The sequence below is a fragment of the Mobula hypostoma genome, chromosome 3 (genome assembly GCF_963921235.1).
Source record: "Mobula hypostoma chromosome 3, sMobHyp1.1, whole genome shotgun sequence".
NCBI lineage: Eukaryota > Metazoa > Chordata > Chondrichthyes > Myliobatiformes > Myliobatidae > Mobula > Mobula hypostoma.
In genome coordinates, this window is record NC_086099.1 from 7,599,455 (window position 1) to 7,619,140 (window position 19,686).

At 41.7% G+C, this 19,686-nt stretch overlaps 1 protein-coding gene across 1 annotated transcript in view; it reads right to left on the bottom strand.

Annotated features, from left to right (window-relative positions):
* Positions 1-19,686, bottom strand: part of LOC134343846 (RNA-binding E3 ubiquitin-protein ligase MEX3C) — a 46,682-nt gene that overhangs the window by 8,807 nt on the left and 18,189 nt on the right. The gene's annotated exons all lie outside the window — the stretch shown is intronic.

Below are 19,686 nucleotides of genomic sequence, written 5' to 3' on the forward strand. Positions count from 1 at the left end.
TAATATATGCCTTATCATCTGGTCCACCTTTATCAAGTTAACATGAGATTACCATGAGATTTTCTATTTCAGAATCTTTAGCAAATGTTCTTAAAGAATAAAAAACAAATGAGTTTGAAGGAACATGGAAAATCAGGCAGCGTCTATGGAGAGAAACAGTTACCATTACAGGCCGAGAGCCTTCATCAGGACTTCACTTAGTTTAACTTCAATCCAAGAGGACTATGACCCATGCAGGATGTTTACCAAATTTACAATATTTTAGAGAACTTTACAAGTAATGTTTTGGAGCAGCCTATTGTTACAAGTTTAATGAATGGTTCTCTAATAGGTGGACTCTTGACTTCAGAATCAGGTTTAATATCACTAGCATATGTCATGAAATTTGTTGTTTTGTGGCAGCAGTACATTACAATACATAATAAAAAAATAATTTACAATAAGGAATATATTGAAAACAATTAAATAAGTAGGGCAAAAAGAGCAAAAATGTGAGGTAGTATTCACAGGTTCACAGTCCATTCAGAAATATGTTGGTGAAGGAAAGGAAGCTGTTCCTGAATCATTGAGTGTCAGTCTTCAGGCTCCTCTACCTCCTCCTTAATGAGAAGAGGGCACGTCCTGGGTGCTGGATGTTGCCTTGTTACATGCTTTAATATGCCTTATTATATTAATCTTGCACCTTGTCTACCTGCACTGGTCTGCACCCCTACTGGTTTGTCTTGTACGATCTCAATGTATAAAAATCTGTATAAACAGTATGCCACACAAGCTTTTCACTGTATCTTGGTATATGCAAGAACAATAAACCAATTCCACTGACATAAGAGAGCATTTCACCGTATTTATTTTGAGATACAGTGCAAAACAGGCCCTTCAGCCCAACAAGCCATGCCGTCCAGCAAGCCACCTACTTTAACACTAGTCCAATCACAGGATAACCTAATGATCAATTAACCTTCTAACCAGTATGTCTTTGAATTGTGGAAGGAAACCCATGTGCACAAAGAAATGCACTTCCAAACTCCTTACAGAAGATGTTGGAATTGAACTCCAAACTCCGATGCTGCGAGCTGGAATAACACTGCGCTAACCACTACGCTGCCATGGCGGTTCCCAATATGTTTAGATATACGCGATAAACAAATAGAGTAGGAGCTACCTAAGTGGTTAACTCTTACCCACAAATTTGAATGGAAAGTTTCTTTCTCTATGAGCGAGAAGGAAGGTCAACCATATTGGTCCACCATCTTTTAGCCTTTAGTCACTGTTTTTAGCTACTAGACTTTTGCAGCTGTAAATTTCCAATTTTCTTTGTGCTTAATAAAATGATTGTGAAGCAACAAGATAGAGAAATAACGCGCAGGCGTGTAGACGTCAGCGAGTTAGACCGGCGGGAAGAGTATAAAAAAAGAAGACAGTTTTACAGAGTGGGCGGCAGAATATAGGAAGTCAAAGTAGGAGGGCTTTGGCTCAACGGGTCCAGGTGAAGTAACTTATTTGTGATGAATAGGTATAGGAGGTATGCCTAGGAGGCCAGTGTTCTGCACTGGCCATCGGGCGACTGAAGGGTTGGGAAGGAACTCTGGCTGCAATGCTTTCCATAAAGCTTTACAGACATCCGAAATTATGGAGGACCCTGTGCTTGATGCCAGTCTGTAGCTAGCTGCTGCAGCCTGTTGATTTCCACCTGAAGCTGAAACTCGAATGGTGATTGCCAGTCTCAGAGTATACCGTGCGTACATTGATGCAAAATAAATGGTTGGAGACGATGAACCAAATCTTTAAATATTCCTGCTGACATCCAAAGATATTTGAAATGCATTTCCTCGTCCATATCTCTCAGTGGCCGGACAAGCACAGAAAATTCACCCTCCTTCAGTTTTAGTCGCCATTGTTTGAAGTTTGAGTTTCTTTGTGTTGAGTTTCAACATGAAGAAACTTAACACAGTGGCATAGAAACCCCACTGCCAACTAGAGTTTTGGCGGTGAATTGCAGAGAGACGCAGACACACCAATGCAAAAGTATAAATGCTCACAAGGGCGTAGCCCACTTGCGTAGGCTACGGTGTAAGCTAGTACGCACAAGTATAAATCAGCCTTATCTCTGATGTCTTCTCCCAGTCAGTGGCTCCAAACAGTGAATGGATCACAGATGCGGTAGATTAGCTGTACCTGTTGTTCTTGGAGTACAGTATAGTCTTATGATCATTAAAAAAAAATTTAAAACCAGAAGTGCACCTTTGGTTGGCCCCTGAGAAGCCACTACAATCGAATGTGCCGTCATCTTACCAGACGTTTTAGTCCGGTTAAGTAATGGGGAAGTAATAAATTTACTTGGAACTTTAAAAGCTCCGTGGGAATGCAATGCCCACAAAGTAATAAGTCATTTAACTAAAAGCTACAGTCTTAAATGCGAGGCAGACAAAACCCCCACATTGATATTGTGGTAGGAAAGCTGCAGCACTGTGTTGATCAGGTTTGAGGCACTCAAGGCAGAGGTCTGGTGAGGTATACAACTGAAACCCAGATTATAAATCCAAAATCTGACCCCAACCCAAAGTCAAGTCACACTGGCTCTAATTGGGAAAAGTACAGAGCCAGACAACTAAATTAACACAATTTTAGTCCCTTGGTACAACAGGCAGAAACAATTAAAGAACTTAGAATGAGTTGAGAGAAGTAATTAAAATTTTGGGATACAAGTTTGGAAAGCGAGAGGGCTGTGCGATCAAGTAACACGAATGCAGGAACTTGGGTCTCTGTTTATTGGTTTTCCTCCAAAAGAAATTAATTAGAATACAGCAATTGTTCATTAATGCAAATATCTAATCAACCAATCACATGGCAGCAACTCAGTACATAAAAAGATGTAAACACGGCCAAGAGGATCAGTTGTGGCTCAGGCCAAACATCAGAATGGGGAGGAAATGTGATTCAAGAGACTTTGACCGTGGAATGATTGTTGGTGCCAGATGGGATAGTTTGACTGTCTCAGACACTGCTGATCTTCTTGAGTTTTCATGCATAACAGTCTCTAAAGTTTACAGAGAATGGTGTGGAAAGCAAAACTATGTAGTGAGTGTCTGTGGGCAAAAACAGCTTGTTAATGACAGAAGTCAGAGGAGAATATGGCCAGACTGGTTAAAGCTGATAGGAAGACCACATAACCACAAGTTACAAAAGTGGTGTGCAGAAGACTACTACTGATCGCACAGCACGGTGAACCTTCAAAGTAAATGGGCTACATCTACTTTTAAAAGTAAATGGCAGCAGACCACCAGGTTCCACTTCTGTCAGCTAAGAACAGGACATTGAGGCTAGTGGGCACAGGTTCACTAAAACAGGACAGTTGAAGATTGGAAAAACATTGCCTGGTCTGATGAATCTCTATTTCTGCTGTGACATGTAGATGGTAGGGTTTGAATTTGACAGAAACAATATGAATCCATGAAACCGTCCTGCCTTTTGTCAACTGTTCAGGCTGCTGGTGGTAGAATGGCTTGTGGAACGCTTTCTCCACAGATCTGAATATGGAGTATTGCATACATTATAGTTGCTTCATTATATGAAGGATGTTTACATAGAAACATAGAAAATAGGTGCAGGAGTAGGCCATTCGGCCCTTCGAGCCTGCACCGCCATTTATTATGATCATGGCTGATCATCCAACTCAGAACCCCGCCCCAGCCTTCCCTCCATACCCCCTGACCCCTGTAGCCACAAGGGCCATATCTAATTCCCTCTTAAACATAGCCAATGAACTGGCCTCAACAGTTTCCTGTGGCAGAGAATTCCACAGATTCACCACTCTCTGTGAAGAAGTTTTTCCTAATCTCGGTCCTAAAAGGCTCCCCCTCTATCCTCAAACTGTGACCCCTCGTTCTGGACTTCCCCAACATCGGGAACAATTTTCCTGCATCTAGCCTGTCCAATCCCTTTAGGATCTTATACGTTTCAATCAGATCCCCCCTCAATCTTCTAAATTCCAATGAGTACAAGCCCAGTTCATCCAGTCTTTCTTCATATGAAAGTCCTGCCATCCCAGGAATCAATCTGGTGAACCTTCTTTGTACTCCCTCTATGGCAAAGATGTCTTTCCTCAGATTAGGGGACCAAAACTGCACACAATACTCCAGGTGTGGTCTCACCAAGGCCTTGTACAACTGCAGTAGTACCTCCCTGCTCCTGTACTCGAACCCTCTCGCTATAAATGCCAGCATACCATTCGCCTTTTTCACCACCTGCTGTACCTGCATGCCCACTTTCAATGACTGGTGTATAATGACACCCAGGTCTCGTTGCACCTCCCCTTTTCCTAATCGGCCACCATTCAGATAATAATCTGTTTTCCTATTTTTGCCACCAAAGTGGATAACTTCACATTTATCCACATTAAATTGCATCTGCCATGAGTTTGCCCACTCACCCAACCTATCCAAGTCACCCTGCATCCTCTTAGCATCCTCCTCACTGCTAACACTGCCGCCCAGCTTCGTGTCATCCGCAAACTTGGAGATGCTGCATTTAATTCCCTCATTCAAGTCATTAATATATATTGTAAACAACTGGGGTCCCAGCACTGAGCCTTGCGGTACCCCACTAGTCACCGCCTGCCATTCTGAAAAGGTCCCGTTTATTCCCACTCTTTGCTTCCTGTCTGCTAACCAATTCTCCACCCACACCAATACCTTACCCCCAATACCGTGTGCTTTAAGTTTGCACACTAATCTCCTGTGTGGGACCTTGTCAAAAGCCTTTTGAAAATCCAAATATACCACATCCACTGGTTCTCCCCTATCCACTCTACTAGTTACATCCTCAAAAAATTCTATGAGATTCGTCAGACATGATTTTCCTTTCACAAATCCACGCTGACTTTGTCCGATCATTTCACCGCTTTCCAAATGTGCTGTTATCACATCCTTGATAACTGACTCCAGCAGTTTCCCCACCACCGACGTTAGGCTAAGCGGTCTATAATTCCCCGGTTTCTCTCTCCCTCCTTTTTTAAAAAGTGGGGTTACATTAGCCACCCTCCAATCCTCAGGAACTAGTCCAGAATCTAACGAGTTTTGAAAAATTATCACTAATGCGTCCACTATTTCTTGGGCTACTTCCTTAAGCACTCTAGGATGCAGACCATCTGGCCCTGGGGATTTATCTGCCTTCAATCCCTTCAATTTACCTAACACCACTTCCCTACTAACATGTATTTCACTCAGTTCCTCCATCTCACTGGACCCTCTGTCCCTTACTATTTCTGGAAGATTATTTATGTCCTCCTTAGTGAAGACAGAACCAAAGTAATTATTCAATTGGTCTGCCATGTCCTTGCTCCCCATAATCAATTCACCTGTTTCTGTCTGCAGGGGACCTACATTTGTCTTTACCAGTCTTTTCCTTTTTACATATCTATAAAAGCTTTTACAGTCCGTTTTTATGTTCCCCGCCAGTTTTCTCTCATAATCTTTTTTCCCCTTCCTAATTAAGCCCTTTGTCCTCCTCTGCTGAACTCTGAATTTCTCCCAGTCCTCAGGTGAGCCACTTTCTCTGGCTAATTTGTATGCTACTTCTTTGGCATTGATACTATCCCTAATTTCTCTTGTCAGCCACGGGTGCACTACCTTCCTTGATTTATTCTTTTGCCAAACTGGGATGAACAATTGTTGTAGTTCATCCATGCAACCTTTAAGGCTTTGGAGTGGGTGCAGAATAGGCAAGCTCCCACTACCTATTAAATGTTCCCAATGGCATGTGTCTCAAATAGCCTCTGACAACCAAGTCCATCCAGTTCCTGGCCGTCACGTATGGCTCAGCTATTAAGCTTGGTGGAACCATTTCTATTGACAGGAGACAGACAAAGGCAGCTTCCTGTCACTCTAAAACTAGTCGCTTCATGCAGATGTGGCTCAACAGCTCTGGTTGGCCCCTCATCTCAGTTGCCATGTAGTCATACTCACTCATGGGGAAAGCTTCGGGAGTAAATCTCAAGGAAAACCCGGAGCTGGAGTCCTGAAGGCAATCCAATATCGAGTTCAACACCAGCAACTCTTGCCTCGCGGCCAGTGCCAAACTGTATTGGTTTCTGCTATTCTTTTGGATTCATCAGCTGCATGGGGATGGGGGCCTGCAGCATGGGCAACAGCTTCCTCTCTATAATCGTACTGCCCTGGCTTGCATATCAAACGTAGACAGGTAGGACGCTACCTCCATGGTCGATCCTGACCAATGAGGGGCCTCCTAGCTGGAGAGGATGCAGAACTCATCAGAGACTGAGCTAGAAAGAGAGATCAAATATACAAAAATACAAGAGATATATATATAAATAAAAGACAAAAATTTTATCCCGTAGTAGGGGTGTCTAACACAGGAAGGCAGAGGTAAAAGGTGAGAGGTAGTAAGTTCTGCCCCCTCCACACATGGAGAAAGTGGTCAGAATCTGGAATGCACTACTCTCAGAACATATTATCTACACGTTTAATCACCAAGGTGCAGAAGACTACAGAATAAAGGAAAGTTTGGGAAATGTAACAAGTACTACAGTTGGCAAATGGACTGTTACTGCGCTGTACGATGACAACTTCAACACAGGCGACTATGCCAGAGGTAGTTTTGTTTAACACACACACACAGTGGATCATACAAAATTGGAAGGCTATTAGATTGAAGTTGGAGAAGGTTAAAATGTCCACACAATATCATGGGCCGAAGGGCCTGTACTGTGCTCTATGAAAATATCAGTGATGATATATCAGAGTGGGTTAATGTAGAGATCACAAGGCAGAGGAGCAGAATTAGATCATTCGGCCCAAGTCTGTTCTGCCATTCCATCATGGTTAACACAATGTTATATCATGAGGGAAGGGAAACTTAGATCTTCAGTGTACAGCTATCTTTGGCAATTCATTAAAATTGGGAACTAATATTATGTAGTTTCAGTTAACTGGGCCATCAGTTAATCGGGGCAGCTACTTATTTGAGACAACACTTAAAGAATGAAAACTAATCAAGAAAATAGCTGGGATTCCCTTAGTTTATTTGAATACATAATTTGTTACTCAGTTAAATGGTAGTTTGTATATTTTATACCTTTTTAACTATTTTCATGAAGCTTCAGCTAATTGTTGGCTAATTGGGGCAGCCACTTAATTGGGCCAAAATGTATTGGTCCTGATGTGGCCCCATTAACCGGAATCCACTGTACTTAGATCTACATTAAAAAATATATTTTATTTAATTTTTAAAAGAAGAAATATAAGGACTCAATTAATACAATACATATTGAAACAAATTCAAATACATTAATAAGTCCAAAAGAAAAAAAAGAACAGCTATCACAACACCATCTCCTCGCATTTAGAAAAGGGAGGAAAAAAAACATAAAAGACAGAGGAAAGAAAGGAGAGAAGAAAAAAGAAAAGAGAAAAAAAATAAAAAAAGAGTAGGCATCCCCCTCTCAGAGTCAGTTTAAAATACAAATTAAAGAAACTAGCTTATAATAAGGGATACATTAATTTTAAAAAATTAAATAGATTAAACAATCTGGGCATTTAAGTAATCCAAATATGGTTGCCAAATCTCAATGAACTTAGTGTATCCATTCCTAAGGGTATAAGTAATCTTCTCAAGGGGTATACACTTTGCATTTCTTTATTCCAACGATCAATATGTACAAGGGAATCAGATTTCCATGTTACCGCTATTCATTTCCTGACCACTGACAATGCAATTTTAATAAATTTGGATTTATTCCTGGGGAGGTTAACTTTCAGAACTGCTAAGTTCCCCAGAAGAAACAATTCTGGGTCTAGAGGGAAATCCATCCCCCGAATCCTTCCTAGTAGCTCCCCCAGATCTATCCAAAAAGATCTCAGTTTCGTGCATAGCCAGGTGGAATGCAAAAAGGTACCAACATCTATGCCACACCTGAAACACTTGTCAGAAATTTCTGGTTTATTTTTATGTATTTTTTCAGGTGTGAGATACAACGGATGTAAAAAATTAAAATGTATCATTCTGTATCTTGAGTTGATAGAAGTGGTAACACTATCCAAACATAGATGTGACCAACATTGATGATCAATTACAATGCCCAAATCCGACTCCTATTTCTCCCTCGATCTGTATATACCAAGCTTTGGGCATTGGTCTTGGAATGAAGAATACATATTAGAAATAAATTTAGTTGTATTCCCCTTTTGAATTAAAATCTCCATGTCTGAGCACCTTGGTAGGGCCAGTGATGGACCCAAACAGTCCCTCAAAAAAGATCGTCATGTTTCTTCTGAATATTCTTCTGCGGTCATAAGAAGTAATTCCAAAAAAAAAGGAATGGCATTATAGTGTACAAATTATATAATGAAAACATTTTGTTATGTCACTAATAGATTATGCTGTGGAGAAGTGATTAAGCATATAGAAACACGAATCTTCTGTATCCAAATTAGAGGATAAAATTTATTTTATTTGTTTAGAGATTGAGCGCAGTAACTGGCCTTGCCAGCCCAGCAAGCCCCCACTGCACATCCATGTGACCATTTAACCTATTAACTGGTACGCTTCTGGAGTGTGTGAGGAAACCCAAAGTCATGGGGAAAACGTACAAACTCTTTCCAGACAGTGGTGGGATTGAACCTGGGTCACTGACGCTGTAAGCGTTATGCTAACTGATATGCTATGATAGCATAATGGTTAGTGCGATGCTATTACAGCTCAGGGCAGAGCTCGTAGCTCAGTTCTGGCATCCTCGTTAAAGTAGTGTGTATGTCATGCTGTCAACATGTGTGTTTCCTCTCACATTTCAAAGACATACCACTTCGTAGATTAATTGGTCATTGTAAATTATCCTGCGATTAGGATAGCATTAAATAGGTGGGTTACTGGGTGGTGCAGCTCGTTGGGCCAGAAGGACCAGTCCAAAGCTACATCTCTAAATAAATTTTGCCAAAATCTAGGGCACACCGGCTTTGAACAAGCTTCCCATTCAGGCTTTCACGAGTGTGCACATCAGACTCCGAAGTTTAAATGTTGGAAAATTAAGAGTAGCCTTTTCTGTTCCACATACATATCTTTAAAAGGATTAATGGTTACAATAAAAAAATGCTGTTTTATGGAACAAAGTAGTCCAGTGTAAATCATTGGCTGAGAATAGATCGTCCATATCAGGAGTTTAACATATACCCATGCCTGTGCTGCAACATATAAAACGAACATATAAAATTTGATGACAGATTCAATAGCTTTGCATACAAATTGGAATAATTTAAAAGTTTCTCTCAATGCTGAATAGTAAAGAAGATTAAGGAAGAGAAGGCAGCCATACGGCCCCATTCCTGGGATTATGGCTAATCCAAGACACCATTCATGTTCCTGCTGAGTTGCCATGTTTTTCAGATTCTTTTGGCCTAGAAACCTCTACTAATGACCGAGGACATACAGAGCTCTGGACAGAAGGTAAACAAGGGATCTCATTATCAACTAGAAAATTGAAGTTAAATTAGTATTGTCTAAAGGAAAGGAAAATCTTTTGGACGTTATGGACAGGTTTGTTGAACTGAAAGGCCTAGATAAAGTGGACCTGGGGTGGGTGTTTCATATTGTGAGGAAGTCACAGCCTCAGAATACAGGGACGCCCAATTAGAACAGAAATGATTTTTTTTTAAAGCCAGAGAGTGGTGAATCTACCACAGGTGACTCTGGAAAACAAATCACTGCATATATTTAAAGCGGATGTTGACAGGTTCTTGATTAGTCAGAGCAAAGATTATGGGTAGAAGACAGGAGAATGGGGCTGAGAGTGATTAATAAATCATGATAGAATAGTGGAGGAGTTGACAGCTCAATTCTGTTCCTATGTTTTATGGTCTAGACTCTAGATCAGAGGTTCCCAACCTGTGGTCCACAGACCTCTTGCTTAATAGTATTGGTCCTTGATACCAGGTGTTGAGCTAGATAGAAAACTACAAAATCTACATTAAAACTACCCCATTGTTTCGAATTCCTGAAGGCTTGGCACCTGAATGATCAAGGTGTCATTTCTACTAATCCCTTTAAAATCACCAAATGTTTTGATGTAAAAATTGAAATGCTACAAAGTAGTATAATAACTGACAAACTAACAGCATTGTTGTATAGTAGGATGATTAATATCCAATAGTTCTTAAAAATCTGACAGTTCAGCACTGAAATTTGAATGGTACCAGATTAGATACAGCATGGAACAGGCCCTTCTGGCCTAACAAGCCCACGGCACTCAACATCAAACCTAGTTAACCCTAACCTAATCACAGGACAATACACAATGATAAGGCTTTGATTGGAGTACTGCACAGCAGCAGCATTCCCGCACAAGTCTGAAGAGCATTAAAAACCCAGTCTCCATAAAAGAGGGGTACCGTCTAGCACAGCAGTCATCATCGGAGTAGTCTGAATCAGAGTGGTACGGATTTAGCTCAACAGGCCTTTGGCAAGTTAAGGCAGAGGCAAGATAGGCAAGTTCATTTCTTACGTATTTCTTTTTTCTTATTTAACTCTTGAGAGAATACGGGGTACGAATACAGGGCCAGTGTTCTGTTCTGGGTGTCAGATGTGGAATTTCTGGGAGACTACCAGATGGCCACATCTGTACCAGGTGCTTCAAGATGCAGCTCCTTAGAGACCATGTTGAGAAACTAGAGCAGCAGCTTGATGACCTTCAGCTTGTTTGGGAAAGTGAGGAGGTGATAGACAGGAACTACAGGGAGACAGTCACCCCAAGGCGACAGGAGACAGATAAATGGGTGACTGTCAGGAGAGGGAAGGAAGAATGACAGATAGTGGAGAGTACCACTGTGGCCATCCCCCTCAACAATAAGTACTCCATTTTGAGTACTGTTGGAGAGAAATGACCTGTCTGGGGGAAGCAACAGTGGCTGTGCCTCTGGCACTGAGTCTGGCCCTGTGGCTCAGAAGAGTAGGGAACTGAAGAGGATGGCAGTAGTAAGAGGGGACTCTATAGTTAGGGGGACAGATAGGAGATTCTGTGGATGCGAAAAAGAAACAGGGATGGTAATTTGCCTCCTAGCTGCCAGGGTCCGTGATGTTTCTGAACGTGTCCACAATATCCTGAAAAGGGAGGGTGAGCAGGCAGAAGTCGTGGTACATATTGGTGCCAACGACACAGGTAGAAAAAGAGAGGAGGTCCTGAAAACAGAACGCAGGGAGTTAAGAAGGAAGCTGAGAAGCACGACTTCAAGAGTAGTAACCTTGGGATTACTGCCTGTGCCACATGACAGTGAGTATAGGAATAGAATGAGGTGGCAGAAAAACTCATGGCTGAAGAATTGGAGCAGGGGGCAGGTGTGACCTGTACAAAAGAAATGGATTACACTTGAAACCAAGGGGGACCAATATTCTTGTGGGCAAGGTTACTAGAGCTCTTGGGAGTGGTTTAAACTAATATGGCAGCAGGATGGGAACCAGTATGATAGAGCTGAGGATGAGTAGGTTTACAAGTAGATGATGGGTATAACATGAATGTAAGGAAGGACAAGCCAATGATTGCGTACAAATTTAGACAGAGCAAAGATTGTACCTCTAAGGCAAAATTCAAACGGGTAAAGAATGCAGGGCTAAAGGTGCTGCATTTAAATGCACATAGCATTCAGAATAAGGTGGACAAACTTGAGGCACAATTGGAGACTGGTCAGTATGACATTGTGGGCATCACTGAGTCATGGCTGGAAGAAGGCCAGTTGGGAGTTTAACATCAGAGGATATACTTTGTATCGAAAGGACAGGAAGGAAGGCATAGGCGGGGCTATGGTTTTGTTGGTAAGAGATGGAATTAAGTCTTTAGAAAGAGATGACATAGGATCAGAGAATGTTGAATCTTTGTGGGTGGAGTTAAGAAACTGCAAGGGCTAAAAAACCATTGTGGGAATCATAAACAGGCCTCCAAATAGTAGCCAGTTGAAATTACAAAGGGAGCTGGAAAAGGCATGTAATAAGGGTAATGTCACAATTGTAAAGGGAGACTTCAAAATGTAAGGAAATCGGAAACATCAGGTTGGTGTCAGATTGCAAGAGAGGGAATTTGTTGATGGCTTTTGAGAGCAACTTGTGCTTGAGCCTACTATGGGAAAGGCCATCTTAGATTGGATGTTGTGTAATAATCCAGATATTAGGGTGCATAACATAAAGGAACCCTTAGGAGGCAGTGATCCATAATATGATTGAATTCATACTGCAATTTGAGAGGGAGAAGCACTATCACATGTATCAGTATTACAACGGAGTAAAGGGGATTACTGCAGCATCAGAGAGGAGCTTGATGCTGCTGAGGTAGTAATAGGGGACAAAGAAATTGCAGACGAACTTAATGGGTATTTTGCATCAATCTTCACTGTGGAAGGCACTAGCAGTGTACCAGAGTCCGTGAGTGTCAGGGAGCAGGAGTGAGTGCCATTACTATTACAAGGAAAAAGTGCTAGGCAAACTCAAAGGTCTTAAGGTGGATAAGTCACCTGGATGAGATGGACTACATCCTAGAGACCTGAGAGAGGTTGCTAAAGAGATAACAGACACATTAGTCATGATCTTTCAAGAATCACTTGATTGATTCGCATGGTCCTACAGGACTGGAAAACTGCATATGTCACTCCACTCTAAGAAAGGAGCAAGGCAAAAGAAAGGTGGTTGGGAAAGTGTTGGAGTCTACTATTAAGGATGAGGTCTCAGGGTACTTGGAGACCAATGATAAACTGTCAAAGTCAGCGAGTGGGAATAAAGGGGTCCTCCTCTGGTTGGTTGCCATGATTAATAGTGTTCCTCAGGGGTTCGTATTGGGGCTGCAACTTTTCACAATGTTTGTCAATGATTTAGATAATAGAATTGATGGCTTTGTGGCAAAGTTTGCGGATGATATGAAGATAGGGGGAGGGTTAGGTAGTGCTGAGGAAGCAATGCGATTGCAGCAGGAATACAGTCAACACACACAAAATTCTGGGTGAACTCAGCAGGCCAGGCAGTATCTATGGAAAAAAGCATTTTTTCCATATTTCCAGCATCTGCAGATTCTCTCGTTTGTAAGATGAAATACAGTGTTGGGAAACGTATGATAATGCATTTTGATAAAAGGAACAATAGTGTGGACTATTATCTAAATGGGGAGAAAATTCAAACATCAGAGGTGCAGAGGGACTTGGGAGTCCTCATGCAGGAGTCTCAGAAGGTGAATTTCCAGGTCGAGTCCGTGGTAAAGGAGGGAAATGCAATGTTGGCATTTATTTCAAGGGCAACAGAATATAAAAGCAAGGAAATAATGCTGAGGCTTTATAAGACACTAGGCAGGTCACACTTAAATACTGTCAACAGTTTGGGCCCCATATCTCAGAAAGGATGTGTCATCATTGGAGAGAGTCCAAAGGAGGGCATGAGGATGATTCCAGGAATGAAGGGGTTAACATATAAAGAGCATTTGTCAGCTTTTGCTCTGTACTCACTGGAATTTAGAAGAATGCTGGGGGGATCTCATTGAAACTTACCGAATGTTGAAAGGACTAGATAAGGTGGACATGGAGATTTTTCCTACGGTAGGAGTATCCAGAACTAGAGGGCACCGCCTCAAAATGGAGGGGCAACCTTTTATAGCGGAGGTAAAGAGGAATTTCTTTTAGCCAGAGAGTAGTAAATCTGTGGAATGCTCTGCAACAGTCTACTGTGGAGGCCAAGTCCATGGGTATATTTAAAATGGAAGTCAGGGCAAAGGATATGGCAAGAAGGTAGGTGTATGGGATTTTGTGAGATCTGGGATCAACCATGATGAAATGGTGGAGCATATTCGATGGGCTGAATGGCCCAATTCTGTTCCTATGTTGCATGCACCAATTAAGCTAGTTCCTCCAGCATTTTGCATGTTGCTCGAATTTCCAGCATCTGTAGACTTTATCTCATTTGCCACCCAGAGGAAACCCACACATTCCACAGGTAGGAACATACAAACTCATTACAGATGCAGTTGGAATTGAACTCTGACGCCCCAGGCTGAACAGCATCACACCAACACTACCGTGGTACCCATCTTTAAAATTATTTTGAAAGGTGATGAAATTCAGACCTTTATCTGTGGCTTATGGAAATATTAAATATTACAATATCTATATTACTGGTTACAGGAGTGGCACAGTAGTGTAGTGGTTAGCATGATGCTTTAGAGTACCAGTGACCAGGGTTCCGTTCCCTGTAAGGAGTTTATACATTTTTCTTGTGACCACCAGGTTTCCTCCGGGTGCTCCAGTTTCATCCCACAGTCCAAAGACGTACCGGTTAGTAGGTTAATTGGTCATTGTAAATTGTCCCATGATTAGGCTAGGGTTGGTGGGTGGTGCGGCTTGGAGGGTAAAAGTAGTGCATAGGGCTCTAGCACTAAGAATAGACAATTAACAAACACAAGACAATAGACATAGATGGAGTTTATAGCTCAGGGTGGAAATGACTAATACGAGGTATCATGTTTTGTAAATCCAAAACATTAAACTAATTGAAAGGAAAAAACAGGAGTCTGAAATGAGAGTCTAACTTCGTGTTTACTTTAAGCTCTGTGCACAGGTATGACAAGGCGTAGACTATTCACCCACAGTAATTTATACACGTATCAATAATGAATTATTTAAACAAAGAACGCTTAATCAAATATATTTAGAATATCACCCAAATATTACTGATATATTAAATACAGAATTAAGTTTTCTTTTAGAAAGAATGGTGTGTGCAAGGAATATGCTGTCAGGAGTAGTGGTAGAGGCAGATACATTAGAGACATTTAGGAGACTCTTAGGCACACACACATGGACGACAGAAAATTGGAGGGATAAATTTAAAGATTAGCACAAGGTCATTGGCCGAAGGGCCTTTACTGTGCTTTAATATTATTTGTTCTAAATCCTGGACTACGGAAATCTCTGGACAGCCTTCAAGACTGCCTCAAGAGGCATTTAGCCAGGGTGAACCTATATATCTGAGAGAAAAATTACAAGCTAGAAAAATAAAGAGATGTAGGATGAAGCCCTTGACAAAAGAACAGAAAGCACAATAAAATTTTGTTTTGAAACATTAATTCACTTTTGAATCCATATGCATGACCTTACTATTTTCTTCAGTTTTTGCTCTTTTTGCATTGATTCAATTTAATGTTTATATTTTATAGCTTTTTTTTATTATGCATTGCAATGTACTGCTGCAAAACGAAGTTCATGACATACGCCAATAATATTCTGAGGTTTATAGAAAGGAGAGGCACTCTCATTGACTATGGGAGGAAAACAAGAGCATTTAAAACACTAACAACAGGGATTCTGCAGATGCTGGAAATTCAAGCAACACACATCAAAGTTGCTGGTGAACGCAGCAGGCCAGGCAGCATCTGTAGGAAGAGGTACCGTCGACGTTTCAGGCCGAGACCCTTCGTCAGGACTAACTGAAGGAAGAGTGAGTAAGAGATTTGAAAGTTGGAGGGGGAGGGGGAGATCCAAAATGATAGCAGAAGACAGGAGGGGGAGGGATAGAGCCAAGAGCTGGACAGGTGATTGGCAAAAGGGGATACGAGAGGATCATGGGACAGGAGGCAAGAGTGAGCCAGAAGATCCACACTTCACTTTACAAATACGTGGATTCCATCCAGCTAATTGGGACACATCATAAAACAGTACATTTTGGCCCAATTAAGTGGCTGTCCAAATTAGCCAAAGCTACATAGAATAGTTAAAAAGGTATTAAAAAAGACAATCTAATTTTAACTGAATAACAAATTATTTAAATGAAACACATAACAAATCAGTATGCTATCAATATTACGACAGTACTAAAAAACTGCATTAGTTCCCAATAGTTATCTATCAATGTAGGAATTCAACGTGCACTACCGTGCTCTTTAGACTAAATGAATAAAATCAGTGCAGACACCTAGTGCAGATTGTACTGCCTTTATACAATGTGTTCAATGCCTGCATGCTCCAAAAATTCATTTTCAGTGTAACATTCAAGATGACTGTCTATACCTTTAAATTCTTTGTAGTTCCTAACATGTTAACATGTTAACATAGAAACATAGAAAATAGGTGCAGGAGTAGGCCATTCGGCCCTTCGAGCCTGCACCCCCATTTATTATGATCATGGCTGATCATCCAACTCAGAACCCTGCCCCAGCCTTCCCCCCATACCCCCTGACCCCTGTAGCCACAAGGGCCATATCTAACTCCCTCTTAAACATAGCCAATGAACTGGCCTCAACAGTTTGCTGTGGCAGAGAATTCCACAGATTCACCACTCTCTGTGTGAAGAAGTTTTTCCTAATCTCGGTCCTAAAAGGCTTCCCCTCTATCCTCAAACTGTGACCCCTCGTTCTGGACCTCCCCAACATCGGGAACAATCTTCCCGCATCTAGCCTGTCCAATCCCTTTAGGATCTTACACGTTTCAATCAGATCCCCCCTCAATCTTCTAAATTCCAACGAGTACAAGCCCAGTTCATCCAGTCTAGTCTAGTTCATCTAGTTACCGCCTGCCATTCTGAAAAGGTCCCGTTTATTCCCACTCTTTGCTTCCTGTCTGCTAACCAATTCTCCACCCATACCAATACCTTACCCCCAATACCGTGTGCTTTAAGTTTGCACACTAATCTCCTGTGTGGGACCTTGTCAAAAGCCTTTTGAAAATCCAAATATACCACATCCACTGGTTCTCCCCTATCCACTCTACTAGTTACATCCTCAAAAAATTCTATGAGATTCGTCAGACATGATTTTCCTTTCACAAATCCATGCTGACTTTGTCCGATCATTTCACCGCTTTCCAAATGTACTGTTATCACATCCTTGATAACTGACTCCAGCAGTTTCCCCACCACCGATGTTAGGCTAACTGGCCTATAATTCCCCGGTTTCTCTCTCCCTCCTTTTTTAAAAAGTGGGGTTACATTAGCCACCCTCCAATCCTCAGGATCTAATGAGTTTTGAAAAATTATCACTAATGCATCCACTATTTCTTGGGCTACTTCCTTAAGCACTCTAGGATGCAGACCATCTGGCCCTGGGGATTTATCTGCCTTAAATCCCTTCAATTTACCTAACACCACTTCCCTACTAACATGTATTTCACTCAGTTCCTCCATCTCACTGGACCCTCTGTCCCTTACTATTTCTGGAAGATTATTTATGTCCTCCTTAGTGAAGACAGAACCAAAGTAATTATTCAATTGGTCTGCCATGTCCTTGCTCCCCATAATCAATTCACCTGTTTCTGTCTGCAGGGGACCTACATTTGTCTTTACCAGTCTTTTCCTTTTTACATATCTATAAAAGCTTTTACAGTCCGTTTTTATGTTCTCTGCCAGTTTTCTCTCAATTTAACGTAGTGAAATTTTTCTATTTTCACTCCCAGCCGTTTCTGTCATCTCCAAACCTGAATGCTTGAAACCTCAATGAGCAAAACAGTTCTGAATCATCTCACCAGTGACAAAAATCACTGCCTTTTGAACAGATACACATGCAAGTGACACTATTTCTAAACTGCTCCAAACACAGTTTAGTTTCTAATGGCCACACAATGTGACTGACACTAGTTAGAAATTGTTCAGCAACAGCCTCTTTCCCAATTAAGCAGCAGTGTGTCCCAAATGAGCAAAGGGAATCCCGTCTATTTTCTCAATTAGTTTTTGTTCTTTAAGAATTGTCCCAAACAAGTGGCTGCCCTGATTAACTGTTGGAGCAACAGACGATCCAATTAACTCTATTCTGATTCGTGTTTCACCATACCAATTCACTGATCCAGTGAACAAGCCCATGGAAAATTGTGTGAACAGATTAAGTTTAATCATTAAATATAGCAGAGCACTCAACGTGACACCTCACTATCTTCTTTTGGTTAGTCAAAATTTGTTCTCTTCACGATCAAATGGAAACTGCTCAGATATTCAAGCAGTTTGCATCTACATCTAGAGACACACACAATATATAGGCCTTGGGTGGGTGACAAGCTGAGTCACAATGCACACTTCACAATAATAACCCTTTATAGAGCCATAGAACACCACAGCACAGAAATAGACCACTCAGCCCATCAAGTCCATGCAGAACTATTAATCTACCTAGTCTCATTAACCTGCATCCAGACCATAGCCATCCACACCCCTTCCATCCACATACCTATCAAAACTTCTTAAATATTTAATCAAAACTTGCATCCACCACGTCCACTAGCAGCTTGTTCCACACTCGCCACCCTCTGGAGTGACGGAGTTCCTCTGAAACATTTCACCTTTAACCCATGACCTCCTATCCATCTGATGAACCCAAAGGAATGGCAAAGACCGATACAGTTTGGCACCAGCTGCATTGCAGGAGTTGCCGGTCAGCGTGGAACTCAAGGCAGGACTGCCCTAGGGACTCCAGCTCTGGCTTTTTCCCCCTAGGGGTTTACACCTGAAGCCTTCCCCATGAGCAGGTATAGCTGCATGGCAGCGGAGACCAGAATCTTCCTTCTCCTAAATGAGCTGCCAACTATGGCTGATGAGCCCCATCTGCCGGAAGTGACTGGCTTTAAGGCACCAATAACCCACCTATGCCCTTTCTCCTTTCAGCAGAAACTGTTCTGCCTGGCTTGCTAAGCCACACATGAAGGCCAGGAGCTGGACTTGGTTGCCAGAGGCTATTTGGATACACTTCCAGTACAAAAGTGTAAAGCAGAACAAAATAATTGCTATTCCAGATCCGATGCAGCACAAAAACACAATGATAAAGAACACAATAACTAAGAAACAAAATACAGACACACAAGATAGGCACAGGAGAATCTGTACAGAAGGTGACTGACAGGAAATGATAAAAGTAGTGATCGGGGGCGGGGAGTGGAGTGTGAAGGGGTGGGTTAGCGGGTGAGTGGGCGTTGATTGGCTTTGTTGATTGGCTTTATTGCTTGGGTAAATCCTGTTCTTGTCTCTTCTGACCTAGTAGAAAAAGCCTGCTTGCATTTACTTAATCAATACCCTTAATTTTGTATACCCCTATCAAACCTCCCCTCATTTTTCTCTGCTCTAGGAAATAAAGTCCTAACCTATTCAACCTTTCCCTTTAACTTAGGTCCTCAAGTTCCAGCAACATCCTTGTAAACTTCATTTATACTCTTTCAATCTTCTTGTCATCTTTCCTGTTGGTAGGTGAACATAAACTGCACACAATAGTAAAAGGAGTCAATCCACCTATTATTCAAAGACATCACTGTTAACAAAGCCCTCGACATCACCATCCGAGGGATCATTACCGATTAGAAACCAATAGGAAATGGAATTTAATGTGGGGGAATGTGGGCCAGGCCATTTGAAAACAGAAACCAGAGGGGACAGCAGCGAAAGAATACCGGTGAGAAAGTACAGGGAAACCTAGATGTTCTAGCGCATGAACAGTGGCTCACCTGAGGACTGGGAGAAATTCAGAGTTCAGCAGAGGAGGACAAAGGGCTTAATTAGGAAGGGGAAAAAAGATTATGAGAGAAAACTGGCGGGGAACATAAAAACGGACTGTAAAAGCTTTTATAGATATGTAAAAAGGAAAAGACTGGTAAAGACAAATGTAGGTCCCCTGCAGACAGAAACAGGTGAATTGATTATGGGGAGCAAGGACATGGCAGACCAATTGAATAATTACTTTGGTTC